The sequence below is a fragment of the Zosterops lateralis genome (assembly GCF_965231275.1).
Source record: "Zosterops lateralis genome assembly, chromosome: 6".
In the NCBI taxonomy this organism is placed as follows: Eukaryota; Metazoa; Chordata; class Aves; order Passeriformes; family Zosteropidae; genus Zosterops; species Zosterops lateralis.
Window position 1 is genome coordinate 27,363,310 of NC_139761.1, and position 13,900 is coordinate 27,377,209.

A 13,900-nucleotide genomic window follows, 5' to 3' on the forward strand; every position below is an offset into this window, starting at 1 on the left:
GTTGCTGTGGTAGCCCTGTTCTGAGAAGCAGGAGAAAGAACAGGGAGGACTCTATATAACCATGGTTCCTGGTTTCCTTGTGATGCTGACTATGTATAAATGCCAGTGCAAAATGAATATTCCTTAGACTGCCATGGATGTTCTAGAGATCATATTCATTTAAAAGAAAGATGGGAGATTTGACTTTCTAGAAATTCAAACTCAATTTTGGTGTTAGTTTCTTAGCCTGAAATGTAACATTTCTTTGCCTTTTGTTTGCTTCAAGACTGAAGTTCCCATGGGGAGGAATTTCTGGCAGTAAGTGATTAGGTATCGTCTCAGGTAGCTTTAGCAGGCCAAGAAATACACTGTTTATTCAGAGGGCAGTCAAAATTTATGTGATGTTACTGCAGCCTCTTTAGCTTGAGGTGCTTAAACCCCAAGGTGTTAACTGAATTCCCATAGAAAAGTGTAAACCTCTCAAAAGATTGATACCCCTTATTGTTTCTCAAGCTGTGACAAAATGCTGCTTCTTGTTACTGTGCATTGGTATTGCTAAGCATGTCGCATTCATTGTGGTGTAAATACAGGATGTGGTTGTGCTACTGTAGCCTCTTTCTTCAAGTTTGGTTTGACTGTTTTCAGAGATATGACTAAGATGGTGTTAATTCAGAAAACAGCTTTTTTAAAAATAAACAGTAGATCATTCTTTAACAGTGTACACTTCTCAAGTATAAGGTGAAGACCTGATTCTGCAGGTGCATGTGACTGAATGCAGTGATGCGGCTCTGTCAACTCTCAGTTTCAATGAATTTGCTTCATATTAGTTTACTTTGAGTGTCTTTAGATTACATTTGATAAGCATGAGGGGGAGTTGTCAGTAGACTTGATGGAGATGAAAGATATGAGGTTATGAAAATAATTATATAGGAATAAATTATTTTAAAATACTAAACAAATGTATGTTACAGATTTTCAAATTATTAAAATTATAATCAAATTAAAAGAGACTATAAACCCATGAAAATTTTATTAGCAGATTTAGTCATTCTCATATGAAGAATGCAGAAGGCATTTAATCAGAATTTTGTAACAGTTGCCCATTGGTATGGGAGTATGGTATCCATATTGCGATATGTCCACTGAAAAAGCCAAAATGTCACACCAGAAGAGCGTAAAACTTAAAGCAGGAAGTAATGACAATGTGAATGATATTTGAAATACCACAAAAGGGATGGATGTCGGCAATAGCAATGGAGCTTTATTGGAAATGAGTACTTAAGCCTGGCAAAGATAGCACTCTGCTGTAATGGTTGAAGGCTTTTCAAAGTATGAGGGAAGATTTGTGTAGTTTCATTATAAAATTAAAAAAGGACAGGGAACTATGGTCTTCAACTTCTGTGGTAGGAAGCAGTAACATTTTTGTGCCTGCATTAACTGATACATTTGGAAACATCATACCAGCCCTTCATCAGGGCTAAAACAACTTAAGTGGCTGTGCAACTAACTGCATCTGAGAACAGAACATATGCTCTGAATTTTTGTTAGTTAGGTTAATCCAGTTTTCAGTGAAAAGAAACTTGGGACCTGTGGAGAGAGAGAAATATTAGCAAAGGGAGTGGCAGTGAGTTTGTCAGCCTGCATAAAAAAAGGGAGCAAGACAAGTAGTTATTGCTTGCTCAACACTAAGGACTGTTTGAAGTCCTACATCATCACAGCTGTCGCACTAATTTATTTTTCTTTACTTCTTTCTGCCAGTGGCTCATTTGCTAGCACTGATTAGTCAGTCCAGTTTGGAATTCCAGTTCACGTGTGAGATGATGCCTCAGAAATAAATCATCTGTGTACAAAAAACTCACTTGAACATTAGTATTAACAGAAGTAGGTTCTTATAAAAATACCTAAACAAAAGTTTCATTTAGTATTTAGATAGTGAAACAACTGAGAGAATATAATAGACATATTTTATATATATTATATATTACTATAATGTAATGCTGGTAAGTATATGGAAAAAGGTTACAAAAGTTCTCAGGTCAATAAGAAAGAATTTCTGGGCTGATGAAAGTAGAATAAATGAGTTTGGTTTTATGTTTCTATTAATCATTAAGAACTTTCTGGAGGAAAGCATTATTTGAATTATTTATCATACATATTAAAGTATTTGCACATTAGCAAAAGTTAATGCTTTCTACATTATTTCTTTGTCATAAGCCAGTATAAAACGTGAAAATTTAGCTCTGGGAGATTTCAGCAGATTTCAGCTTTAATACTGGCATGGTTCAAAAGATTTTACATTGCTTCAGCAGCTTATTCTTCATGCCTACTTCTAAGAGGATAAAACTGATTAACAGATTAGTAATAATTTAGTATTTTGGTAAGATTAATAGCAGTGTGGATGTCTTAGGGTTTTTTGGGGTTTTTGTCCTGCTTAAACTTTAAATACGATTCTAGGACTGGCAAAGATCTGCTGTGTTATTTACCATATGCCATTGCAGACAGTCGTATAATTTAACTTAAGTTGTAAATTTGTCAAACTTGACTTTTAAGGAGATTTGGGTTTCTGCCCCTGGGGCTTTGCTTGGAAAAACTGTCAAAAAGATACATTTCTTTGGACCTATGGATTTCTTTTTAAGTATGCAGCTTGACTGTCTTCCTAGTCACCTGATAGTCACTTTTGTCGTCAGTATCTTGTGTTTTCTAGTTATTTTCCTTCTGTTCTAGATCTGAAAGCTTGTCTTATTTTCTTTTTCAAGGTTGTTGTGACAGATTAACCAAGCAAGACTTTGTCTCACCCCATAAGATAGGTTATGTATTTCCTTAATTCTATTAATTTTATCTTATTTCTAAATAATATATTTGAAATTTTATTTATTTATTTATTGTCAGTGGAGTTTAGGGATTATGCATCATAACTTCATTGGATTCTACCAGTGCTTTTTACTAAAGCATGGACAGATAACTCTACTGAATGTACTTATAGTCAAAGGTATGGATTTTTGTTTGTAGAGGCATACCTCCATTCCTATACTTAGCTTCTGTAAGTGTTGTTAAGTACAACACTGTATTTTATGGTAACTTTCTGAGTTAACAAAATTAACATAGGGCCATGTATCCTCACATAGCATATCTTAAGAAAGGTGTTTCTTTCTGGGCTTGGCTTGGCTATAAATAAACACAAATACTTTTATTTCAGTAAAAATAATATTTTTTAATTGACTTATAAAATCTATTTCAAAACATTGTTTTGTGATTCAGTTTCTGTTGAAGGTGAGGTCAGCTGGCCATTGTTTAACAATGTAAGTTTCTGCTGTATATGAGATAGAATGCTGATGTCTAATTTAGCAAGGGATTGTGAACACAAAACTTGTTTCTAAAGGAGTCTGTGATATGTTCAAAAGAGGGTTAAAGAGGCTACTCAACATGACCTGACTCATTTTTCAGTTGCCAGTCTCAATCAGAATTTTGTAACTTCTGTTTGTCCTAATAGTGTCTCTGCAATGTACTGGTAACACATGTGGGGCATGTGAGATGACAGCAAAAATCTAGTGAAGCCTAGCTTTCCACTGCATTTCACAAATTATACAAACTATGAAATTTAAAAAACCTTAATGATAGAAATAAAAATTGTCAGAAGTCAGGGTACAGGGTTTAGTCCATGAGTATTTCTGTCCTGGTTTCTAGTCTAGTATTTTATTTCCTTTGAGCAGTCTAACACCACTAGATTGTCTTGTACTTTTATGTCTCATTCATTCCTAGGATATTTGCTGCATCTTGTAGCTGCTAATAGCCATACAAAAAATACCACTGCCTAGTCAGGTCTGGTGTGCTAGGTTTTTATCAGTCTGTTAAAAAACAATCAAAGAGCATTTTTGTGTCTTATTGCTGAAAGGATAGATTAGCTTGTGCAGTAGGTAGCGATGTGTAAAGGAATCACTAATATTTTAAAAAGAGTACACATGGCATAAATGAAACAGCTAAATAAAAGTATCAACCTTAAAAGTCTTTGAATTTGAACTATCAGTGGCCTTTGATATAATATAATTGTGGATAGATATGTGAAATACATGCCCTTTTACATTCTCAGGCCTTGCAAACAACCCCAGTTGGATGACAGTCTGGAATGTTTCTTTCTGCTTTTCTTTAGGGGTTGGAGAGAGATAGTTGCTGAATATGAAATTAAGATCTTTTTTCATTGCAATTCTGAAATCATTATTCAAGGAATTTTGTGCCATATTCTCCTCTCATCATGCTTATTCACTGGCATTGACCAAATTTAATGTTCTCGTTATTTAAATTCAACTTCAATATTCCTTTGTTTTTCTTTTTCCTCTAATCATAATTGTGGAGGTTAAACAATCAGAGACAATTAGTGAAAATAATCTATGTAGCAAGGTAGCTTTTTTTTTTATTAGGGATAAAGCTCTTTGAGCTGATTACCTACTCAAGCCAGTGTAAAGAGATGCATTCATTGTATGCTTGTATGAAGACATAAACTCATCTTTTTTAGTAATGAACAATTCATTGTTAAAAGACCTGGGTTTTAAAATTTTCTCATTTAATTTCAGTGATCATTTTGCTATGTACATTTTTTATTTATTTCAAAATCTCACAGGAATACATTCATGTAAAATGATGCTGATACATGGCGAGTTATTTAGCCATTGCGGTTGACAGGTGTAGGACCCTGTGGTTTAGTGGCTTTTTATATCTTTGTGCAGGCACAGACTTTGGAGGAAGGAGAAGGGGGAAGGGCAAGATATATTTGTTTCCTCATGATTATGTTTTTTTATTAAAACAGGGTTGATAAGTTTTGTTTTTTTACTAATTTGCTTCTTGCTATTTTGAAATTTTCTTCAAGACCCCGTTTCAGAGATGACTGCTGCATTTGAAATACAGGATTGGGTGTCTCTTTGAAATGCCATTCTGTTTAGAAAGAACACCTACCATTTAAGTAAAATTATAGTGCTCTGAAAGCAAAAAAATAGTCTTTTGTCACTTCTGTATATTTATGCATATTTCATTTTAAACAAAAAAGAATTTTTTTCCAGCCTGGCAGAAGTAATCATTGGCAACTTTTTTTTTCTTTTTTTTTTTTGTTACTTTTTAAAATACCACTGTGAAGATTTCTCCTTCTGTTTCATAATTAATCGTAACAGCATAGATCATCTTTTTTTTTTTCTTTTTAGTTCAGCTTTTTCACAAACACAACCACTTCCATTCAGGATTGGATGATTCCATTGTTTTGGTTGTGTGGGCTTTTGGGTGAAATTAAATGCTTTTCTCTTGGATCCAGCTGTAGTGCAGGGGAAGGGAGGAGGATGTGATGTGAGGAAGTTGGCATGGGCTCTTTGGTTGTTATTCCGAGTAGGCAGACTAGCTATGAGTGATTTGCCCAGCTGTTTTTTTTTCATGAGACAACCATTGCAAAGTGGTCACTTTCCTCCACTTACATGGTTATAAAATCTTAAGAACAAAAAAGAAACTGGACTGTATTTAGGATAAGATTTTGCAAAATGTAGGTAAGTTTGCGAATTGGAAACATTCTGAGAAATGGTGAGATCTGACAGATGAATTATTGCACTAAAGAACATTAAACATTTTGTCTTCTTCTCTTTACAAGTAAATAAAAATACATGGTTGCAAAGAATATTTCTCGATTGTTTTTAGACTACTCAAACCTTGCATATCTGTATTTTCAGCTGTTTCATTGTAAGTATTCAGTTATTACAGCTTTCTCTGTAATGTACCTTTTTCTGAGTGGTGTATTGTTTTGTGTGTTGGGGAAGATTATCTGCACACGCTTCCCTAGGCTGCAACCTAGGGAATTAGAACTAGAACTTCTTGCTGCAACCAGGTTTGTGGCTGTGGGCTGAGATGATCTTTGGTCTCTAATCAGATCAGCCCAAAGAGGGACCAGTGGGCGGAAGGGAGGGAATGGTCAGAAAACAAGAAGCATGATGTACATGTGCTTCTAATTTAAATATGCACCTGCCCATGGTGCCACGTCTATACAAGCAAAATTGTTTCTGGCCCTGGAAATTTTATCTATATTCAGATTTGAGTTTGCATAACAATACAGGCATTTTGTTTTTACTTCTTTTTGCTACTTCTTAATTTTTGTTCATTTTACTGGGTTTTGAGTGTGAATAACAAAACCCCCTTTCTCCTCCATGCATAATTGTCAGTGGTAGAAATGATGATGCTGGAGAATCTTTTAGTGTGGAAAATGTGATCGAATATACATAGAACCTTTGCTTCTATTTAATGGACAGGTTTGACTGTTTTTAGCTTTCTTATTACATTTTAAGTTTTACTCTGGTACGGGTTACAAATGCTCAGCACAGCAATAAGAAATGAAAGCAAACTAAATTAATTTAGTTCCTAAAAGTTAGTTTTCACATAGATACATAAAAAAAATTACCAGATACTTTTAAAAATCATGGCCTAGGTTGTTATTTTACCCTGCTGAAAATTCCAGAAGGTCAAACTGGTATGTCAGTGCATCATATCCAGTTTCAAGTGCTCATTTACCTTATTGGAGCGTAGTAATTAATGACCACTGTATGCTTCTAATGGTACATTGCATAATGTGAATCAAAATTGACATAACCCATGAAGCATTTTCTTCAGTGACTGCTTTAGGGTTTTGAAACATCATTTGTTGTTACTGAAGTCATATGTATTGGCAGTTCAACTCAGCATGCTGGATCATTGCAGTCAGATCAGTGCATATTTGAAATGTTTATAGCTTTGTTCTCACACAGTGGTGCACTTGCTGGTTTTAAAGGCAAAAATAATTGAGGAGAAATTACCTGCTGATAATATGTAATTAGTTGAATAAAAGTATTTGTTGGTGTGAGGAAAAAAAGAGAAGCCATTCACGAAGCAGAAATATTACCTCTACAGTACTTTGGTAAACATTGCAAGGACAACCCTCCCTCAGATTTTCTTTATGCAGGTACAGAGGATCTGATACAATGAAACAGATCTGTTTGTCATAATAACACATCCATCCATTATTTCATGGTTTGATCATGCATAGTAAGAACACTGCCACTTATAGAGAATCAAAACAGTTGAACAAGTGATGGGAAACTACTTAGATTGATAATTCTAAATGATAATTAAAATGCTTTTATGAGAACAGTGACCAATTCAGTGCTTGAGGAGAGTGTAAAATATTGGAGGTGGTTGGCTCAAAGGGTGTTAGGTAGCACGTGGCAGTAGGTGTTTGTGTATGTAGCACCTTGAATGTTCAGTATTGGGCATGGGAAACACTGGTGGCTTTCGCACAGAAAGAGTGTAGAGCAGAAGCACCCAGCTGCAGCTGGGCTGGCTTGCTTTGGACTCTGGCATATTGTCAGTCTCCTTGTGAGGGTCACTGAGAATTCATGGCTTGCTGCCAGGCAAGTAAGATACATATGGTCAGAATTAAATGGATTAACCACCACTGTTTTGAATTAAAAAATGGCATTGCTTTTTTTAAAAAAAAACTTGTCACTTTACTTGTTGCCCCTTCTGCACGGGCAAGGGAAAAAATGTGAAAGTTCAGACAACAAAACTCAGAATGTTTTTTTCTGGTCTTGCCAGGAAAGGTGTGTGTCTCAACTATGAGAGGAAAATTGAAGCAGCTTAACTGAGTTACTACATTTTAAAATGGTAGTGAATGAGGCTAGCTGTGTTGGTCCCTCTGTTTTCCTTTTATTAGAAATTAGTCTCCTAAAATTTTTACTCACATTTTTAGGATCACGCAGCTTAAAGGACATACAGGTGTCTGCCCCCTTTGACTATGAATGTTACTGCCCCTCTTCCTGCTTCTAATCTATTCCAAAAGACTAAGGTGGCCCACGAACACCTAATTTTGTATATTCCTTTTCAGTGTATGAGATCTTGATCACTCGACTGTTGGCAATACAATCCCCTGCTCCCTGCAGACTTCTAGTTGCTAGGATCTTTGTATATTAAGTGTCTGTCTTTTCACCCTAGCTGGCTGGGTGCCAAATGGTTGAGACTTGAAGGAAATAAGATTATTTTACAATGACTCGTTTGTTTTCAGAACTTAGAAAGGTTTCTTTATGTGTTAAATGAAGGTCTAAAAAGTTTTTTTACTTTGTGACAGCTGCTTTTTCCCTGGTAGGAACAGAATTTTGACTTTGCTTGTAGTGCTCTTCAAGTTTTGTGGTTAATGCCAAAGACTTCAAATTCTCTATAAAAGGCAGGAAGCCATAATTTCCTTGCTCTAAGCAATATATTTTTAATACACCGTTCTGTATGAAAATACCCTGTGAACAAGAAGCTTCAAGGAGCGGATGCACCTTTTTGTTCTCAGTGTAAATCTCTTCTCTTCATCATTTTTAAGTTAACTGTTCTGATTTTAAGTAATAAAAAAAAATCTTTATTTTTTGGCCTTGTTTAAGCGATTGTTAGGAAGACAACTATAAAAGAAGAAAAAAGAAGCTTTTTTAAAAAGTTCTAGCATCAATTGTGGAACACAGTTCCACAACTAAAAATTGTAACACTGCTCAATGAATGAAAAGTGTATTATAAAAGGACTTTTTTTAAAATAGAGTTTTCAGGAAGGCAAGAGCCAACACTCAAAATTAAATTTTCAGAGCCATGATTAAGTCAATAACTTTTCACAGATGCATTTACAAGTTTTTTTAGCAGAAAGAGAACTTCTATCTCATCAAAAGCAATAGGGAGGAACTTACTTAATTCCAGAATCAGAGGGGAAGAGCCGTGAGAAAAGTTCCAGTCCCTTGTTGTGCCTGAGAACAATACTCTGAAATATATTCTCTATTGTAGCAGAAGAGGTGAAATTTAATGAGTGTGAAATTCTGTACTGAAAAAATTAAGTACTTAAGTAGGGCAATATGAAAGTGGATATTTGAACAAGCAAACCCATGCAGGAGTCAGGGTTGACAGTGCATTCATTTCATGTGTTAGATACACGATTTCGAAGATGCACATCCCAGACACATTAAACTCTAAGACAGCTTTTGTCTTGATGTTTAAAAATATTCTTGAGGCAGATAGGTCTGACTGAAATTAAACTGTCAAATATCTGTCAGTACTAGTTGAATGGGGGTGGACATGTATTCACCCACGCTGAGATGCAAATACTTCCCTTGTGAAATGTGGCAGCTATTTAGGAGCTCTACACAACCGTTCAGGATTAAAAAAATGGGGAAGTATTTATCCAGATGAAATTACAGTGGGAATTTTAGATAATCAGAAAGGAAAGTCACAGGACTGTGACTTGCAGAAAGGAACATTAAACTGTAGGAATGTACATTACATAGTTATCTTACTTTGCACTGAAAGTTGGGTTTTTTCTCACGTGTTCCAGGAGAATTGTAGGTATAGACGTTCAAAGACCCGAAAGGATTTCTTCCTATTTCAAGTCAGAATCAGCTCTGTCTGCACTTTTCTTTGTCCCACCTGTACTGGGAACATCTGGGGATGGAGATATCACAAGCTTCCTCCAAAAGAGATTGCTGATGATTAAACTGCTCTTTTCTCTTAAAATTGAACTTTTGTTCACTTTGTATACACTTACTACTGCCTATCTAAAGGCAGAAGTAAGGACTGCCAAAGTTTCCTTCTATCTTCTTTAATCTAGTCATTGGTTAGCTCTTTAAATCTTGCTTTTTGTAGCACATTCTGCAAAATTTTTTCTGCTGCTGTCCTTGGACTGTCTTTGGATACGCAGAACTAGACTGTGTGTTACATTTGAGGTGTCATCAATGCCAAAATGAGCATCAGGATAATTTCAGACACCTGTTGTATTGAAAACCTCATTTGATGTCCTGAGACTATGTCCTAGAGTGTCTGAAAGAAAAACATGTCCTGAGAAGAGTCCCAAGAAATCTGTTAGCCTTCCCCAATTTAGCCTGACAGTGAGTGTTGTTGCAGAATATGACATTATAGTTATTTGTTCTAATACTTGTTTGTATAAGAAAGCCATAGGAGTTGTCTGAATGAACTCCTTTTTAAATAGTGTCTCTATTAGAAAGAAAAATCCTATAATGTGAAAATAGCACAGCCATATTTGTTTTTCAGTGAGGACTTGTTTTAGATACATAAATTAAGCAAGAAAAGAAATTGGACCAGCAAAATAATTGTTCTGTAATCTAATTCTACATAGCCTCAGCTGCTAGAAATTGGAACTTGCAGTCTCTTCGTCTTCTAGGCAGATGAATCAATAGAAAATCAGATTTCACTTTCTAGTTATTGATGCTTATCAAAAAAGATCAAATCCTGACCTGTCTTTAGAAATTAAATAGTTTAATCTCCTGCTGCCATGGACTGGAGAGTATGTCTTTCAGTTCCCTAATTATTCTATTAGTCCTCCCTTAATCCTTTTGCTAATGGCCTAGATTTTTGAATTTTAGGTATGAGAAGACTTCTGGTTGAGTTTATATCACTGCCAAAAGCAGAGTTAGTAAATCCATATGATTTTGATATTCCCCAATTTATGGCAAAAACTATTCACTAGTACATGTTCATCTGATGATCTACTACACTGGCTAAATTTCATTGTTGCTTTTCAGGATATAGTCCCTTTTACATCAGAGAAGTTTATATTCCATGCTTCCACATGTCTGAAATAACATTTTGCAAAGTCTGAATCTGTGTTGCAGTTAATCTATGCTTGCATTTTCCTCATTACATAACCAAGTTATCTAGTTCTGCCATAAGCCAAGGTAGTTAAATAGTAATACTGTCATTCATGTTTTCATTTGCTCTATTATTTTGAGAAGCCTCCAGCTCTGTGTCCCTTAATCAAGAGCAGCAAATAAGTTTTTTTCATCCTGATTACTCCAGAACCCAACAACTGACTTTTAAGCTATTTCACTTTTGCTTTTTTGGACTTGACAAAAATATGTGCAGCTTTTGTGAGTCCCCTTCAGCATCCATGTCAACTGATGTTAAGAGTACAAAGTGTTTAATCATTAATATTCAATAATATCTTTTCCCCAAATGGGAAGATGATTAATAAATCTTTTTGGGTGATACAATAGTTAAAGTTATTCTTGTTCCTAAAATATTTGTGTGCTTTAAGTATGCTGACAGTGATATTCCCACATTCCTTTGGGCTTCTTCCTTGCTTTTCTGCAACTCTAATGTTTCTATTTATATCTGTTGCCATCAAGTTTCTGTTTTGAACATTATAAAGTTTCTGTTTTGAACATTATAATTTTATATGTATGGGGGGCATACTTTAAATGCTTCTTTTTGCAACCTGGCAATTTCTGTGTTTAATGCAGTTATTTTTTTGAAAGCAATAAAAAAAAAAGAAAATTAACTATCCTTAAGGTTTACTCAAATACTTACCTTTAAATTGTTTTCTTTATTTTGTGTGTTTCCAGATTCACAGAAGGCTTAGACATACGTTGAATCTTTATGCCTCTTTGTGCTGTGTGTGCCTGCAGTAAATACATATAATTAAAGGAAGCACTGGGTGCAAATGGTCCCAGAAACAGAAAGAAGACAGAAACTTTGTTGTGATCTGCTTGTAATCCTATTCACCTTTCAGTGGTTTCCATTTCTTTACTGACAGTGTCCTAGTATCATGATTAGGAACGCACTTGAAAAGTTGTACACTCCACCTTTGAAACTTTAAGGTAGGAAGGCTCGGAACCCACATGGCCTCTTCCCAAGCGATGCACTCTCTACAAGTCTATATATGGCTTTTGTATTATTATATAAAAGCTGCCATTTTTTGTCATGTTGAAAAACCCAAACAAACGTTGTTTTCCAATCCCTAAACAGGTGTTTGGCAAGAGAAATCCTTTTGGATGTTGTAGACAATGAAATCCAAACTTCCTATGACATGGCTTACTCAGAGCTACAAAGCAATGCTAAATCTGCATAAAATAATAATTTACAGGCACTTTTGTCCTAATGTTTTTTACTAGCTCTTATGGACAGCTTCCTCTTAGTGTTTTGTAATGGGGAATTAGTGTGTATAACATGAAATTATGAGTTGTTTATTCTAAGTTAGTCATTTGATGCCCAATACAGACCTGGTTCTAGGTATGTGTGCTCATGCTGTACTGGTCGAACATGAGTGCCCTCAGCCTTTTCTTCTTCTAGAATTCCCTCCTGATTATATTCCTTACAGAATTAGGAGCCCAGTAATCCAACAGGATTGACACTTGGTGGTGTCACTTTATGCTTTATCAAAAAGGACTCCAGTTATTAATAAATGGAAGTTTTATCCTTTATTAATAAGGATTCTAGTTAGTAATAAATGGAAGTAAAACTGACAACTGACTAAGGAGCAAACTGAGTATTAGTACTAAAACCTGAACCAATATGATCGTTAAACATTCACGTTTCTATCACATTCAGTATGAGAGAGCCCTTGACGAGTATTTTTCAAATGACTCTTAGTGTATTTCCTGAAATGTACAATTAATATTGGGAGTGGGTGAAAGAATAACTAATTTTCAGATTCTCTCTTAAAATTTTACTTAAAATGTGAGGGAATTCTGCTTTTTCAGGAGTAAACCTCATACTTGGGAATACTTCATTTAAAATAGTACTCTTGATCACAGATATATTGTTTTCTGTTTCTGTGCAAAACAAAAATTATTTTTAAGCAATTATGTAGTATGTACTGGCATCTATCTTGAAGGAAATGAAGTTGATTTTGAAAGTAGAGCAGAGGTATAAGGAAGTGAGAGTGATCTGTAGGTCTCTTACCTTCATTAGATCTTTTGAAATCTCTTACCTCAGAAACAGAAGCTTTGACTGCATGTAAGCAATTTATGTTGTGCAATCTATAAAAAGATCAAAGACATTTGTTCCACATCTGTGTAGTCAGGGTGAGATACTGGACTGGTGACTGAGTCTCCTGAATTGATGTAATGCATCAATGATGCTGAAATTCATCTGGTGGTAGACTCTCACAGAAATGGGGGGTTTGGGGCTTTATCTGTTCTGGTTTGGTTGTTTTATTAATAGTGTATGGAATTGGCTCTTGAATTGGTTTCATCTTTCTTAGATTAGGATTCTGTTTTCCCAGATGTAGTATATGGCATAGAACTAGTAAGACTACAGCTTCAGAAGCAGTCAATACTTGTGAGCAAGGGGATGTTTGAATGTTTTTATGTTAAAGGAACTAGAAAAAAGCCTTGATTTTGTTAGTGATTCATCATCCTTTTTCTGCCTGTTTGCTGAAGGGCATGAAAGTTTCTGCTCCATTTCTCAACCTCCTTGGTGAGAAATGCAATCTGTTCCTGAAGTATCTACATAAATGGATGCCTGTCAACAATCTGGCACTTGTTGTCACGTTCTTCTCCTAAACATTTCACAGGAAGCTCCATAATTCTGCACTGGGATGGACAGTGTTGAGCTGCACAGAGAATGTGTACAGGAACTATGGGAGCCTTTCTGCTGAGGTCCCCCTGTTGTTGTAGAGAAATGTGGCATTAATGGATGAGCATAGATCTCAGACTCTCAGCATGAAACAACTGAGAAGACACAAAATCTAAGTGGTGTCCCTTAGTGCCTCTACCTGGGAAAATTTTCAATTCAATAATGCAGTATATGCAGATGTGGTAGATGTGATAATATTTGTGCCACCAACAAGATGCAAAGACCTGTTTATATTCTGAGTCTCATTGTGATTTAATTGCTATTACTTTTCTAAATGTTTCTACTTAATTAACCTCTTAATCTATGTGTTAGAGCAGTCAGCACAAGTGTGCTTTGGTTTGCACGGCACATTATCTTTTAGAATTTTTATGTGACAAAATTGAACGTTTTCTCAATTTCTGTGTTACTGGACTTATTCTTTCTTTACAGTTTATTGACTCTACATCATCTTCATTGCATTGGAAGTTGTAATAGAATATTCTAAAATGCTGAGGAAATAATAGTAAAAAAGATTAGTCTTAGAGAAGACACA

General features: G+C 35.3%; 1 protein-coding gene across 2 annotated transcripts in view; it reads left to right on the forward strand.

Annotated features, from left to right (window-relative positions):
* PRKD1 (protein kinase D1) overlaps positions 1-13,900 on the forward strand; it is a 112,708-nt gene that overhangs the window by 35,660 nt on the left and 63,148 nt on the right. The window contains exon 1 of one of the 2 annotated variants that reach the window (XM_083863476.1): positions 5,484-5,501. The exons of the other annotated variant lie outside the window; for it this stretch is intronic. The gene's annotated coding sequence lies outside the window, so the exon portion shown is untranslated. Of the gene's footprint in view, positions 1-5,483; positions 5,502-13,900 lie in introns of those variants that run through there. 2 annotated transcript variants of the gene reach the window in all.